This window comes from Thrips palmi, unplaced genomic scaffold (genome assembly GCF_012932325.1).
Source record: "Thrips palmi isolate BJ-2018 unplaced genomic scaffold, TpBJ-2018v1 HiC_scaffold_17, whole genome shotgun sequence".
Lineage (NCBI taxonomy): Eukaryota > Metazoa > Arthropoda > Insecta > Thysanoptera > Thripidae > Thrips > Thrips palmi.
Genome location: NW_023144626.1, coordinates 12,320,799 through 12,323,409, shown reverse-complemented (window position 1 = coordinate 12,323,409; position 2,611 = coordinate 12,320,799).

Here is a 2,611-nt window from a genome sequence, read left to right as displayed (position 1 = left end):
GGGCCCGTACCCCCTCAACCCAACCCTGAAGTCAAAAGTACCGGACACGTAGTAAGTACGTGGCCAGGAGCGCTACTTCGGCCTCGGAAAAATCACCACTTCCTCCTCCGCCTGAACGGCGACCTCGTGGGACGTCCTCGTATGTAAGAAAACTACTGGCCGAAGAACAAACTCCCATTTGAGAGAATTCTCTGGTGTCTAAACGTCTAAACTAACCCATTTTGGCGCAGTCCATCAGATACCCAGCTAGATCCTTCTCCATGAATTGGGATTGGTATCGGTAAAAACCTCTCGCCAAGCGTAGTTTGGCGTCAAATTCGCTTCCTCAACCTTATCTTGCTCTTTGGTGCCGTTCACATACCGCTGCAGAGTTGATTTTTTGAGATGGGGTGATTCTTGGCAGCGATTCGGAGACCGGTACCTCGGTGAACTTCTTTCACAGGCTCAATAACATCTTCTCTGAGAAAGGCCGCCCTGCCCCGTGCCCTAGCTTGTTGAGTTTGGTTTCCGTGCGCGGTTCAACGGAAGGGCGGGCCCTAGCTTGTTGAATTTGGTTTCCCTGCGCTACGCCTGGCCACACCGGCCCACTCTAAAACAGTGTTTCCAAAGGGACACTGAAAATTGAATGGCCAGACTGATGGCCAAAATTTGGTGAGACAAAAAAGTCTCGCCATTTTTTGGCGAGAAACAAAAGTCTCGCCATTTTTTTGGCGAGAAACAAAAGTCTCACCATTTCTTGGCGAGAAACAAATGTCTCGCCTAAATATGTCAATAATTGCAGCCCCACTCTATTTGATACTGGGAAATATATCCCAGTCAAGATCACTCCGGTAAACACATCACTAACTGCAGTCTTTCAATGACTCAAGTCGAAAATAATACAGGAAGCTATCACTTTCAGTTATGAAAATATTAATGTAAGGTTATATGATGTGAATTTGGTTTGCGTCAGCAAAGCGTTGCCCAACTATTTACTCTTTTTGTCATCGTTTAAAAAGACATTGGTCCAGTGAGTCAGATCCTAAAAGGTCTCTTTCAGTGTCCATGTAGTTAAAGATAATGTCTTTAATAAGAGGCATAAACAAAGCGACATCCATGATGACACAAGTTCTTACTCACTCCTTTGACTTATTCCAATCCCCAGCTAACCTTGATGCACTTAGGCATTGTTGGAAGTTCCATGGACAGAACTCGGTTAATAAACTCGAGGTAAGAAAGTTCCGTTCACTATCTAGCACTCTCCGTTTCGCCGTCTCCACTGGACAAAACGCCAAAACACAGCAGCACCACTTTAAATCGCGAACACAGATATAATAAAGAAAACATTTTAGTGAACAGACAAACAACACAGCAACAGGACTGCCATGTTGAATTTCATTTGTTGTCCTCGTTGTGTCGTCTGCTACAGTAGCATTTGTTTTGCGGTAGTGCCAACCTGCACTGCCTTCCAGAAGTAATTTTACAAGAAAAGAAAAAAATGTATAGGTTGGCACTTCCGCAAAAGAAATGCTACTGTAGCAGACGACACAACGAGGACAACAAATGAAATTCAACATGGCAGTCCTGTTGCTGTGTTGCTTGTCTGTTCACTAAGGCGTCGTCTGCTCGACCTGAGTGTGTGTGGTGAATATGGAAGAAAAGAATTCCCGCCGTCGTCGGAAAACGTCCGATGACAACACAAACGCAAAGAAGCCCAAGCCCCTGAGCGAAAGACGCTCCTGGTGGATACAAGTGTACCCAGCAAATCAAGAAGTCAGTGACAGTGTCAGTTCAAGTGGAACAGCGGAGCGGCTCCGAAAGTTATGTCAAGCTACAGACTTTTTCCATGGATACCCTCTGTCAAACATTGTACCAAACTACTCTATTGCGACGGGAAAAGAGTACCCTTCGATAGTGATCTCAGCAGTGTGTTGTGCAAAGAGTGAGGACTATAACCTCCATGCGGCTGCGCTGATGCTCAAAGGAGCAATCGGCCGGTCAACAGAAGCACCCCACTCGCTGAAGCCGGAAGACTTTAAACATTATATAGTGCCCCTCCCACCATCCTATGTGCCCCAACCTTCCGTAAAAGTGATGCAGTGGTTCAAAGTGAGTGCCCCCCCGCTTACTCCCCACTTCCTGGAACAAGCCATCCGGGAAGAACTGAACGATCCAGACATCGAGTTCAACGAGGAAGAAGCGGAGGATGCATCCGAAACAAATGTTTTGGTTCTCATGCCGCCGCAGTCGGCGGCAGACCTCATGGCACGAGGTTTGTGTCTAGTGCGTGGAGAACCAAACAGGGCCGAATACCGGATCGCGGTGTCTGCTGAAGCCGTGGAGGGCCCGGTCATTGCGCCGCCGGCGTGGACCCCCCTGAGCAGGATTCCGAAGGACCTGCCTATGACTTCGTCCAAGCACAGCCAAACGGACATAACCCCCATTCCCCCCATCGCCCAGCCTGCACAAAAACAACAACAACACCAGCCCAAACATCGCCGTCGACGCCGCCGCAAAGCGCAGCGGCTCCCGGAACAATTAGTGCAGTGCTACAAGTGTCAGCTTTTCGGCCACCGGGCTGCTGCCTGTGAAGCTGATCAAGATGTGTGTAGGGTGTGCGCGGGTAACCACA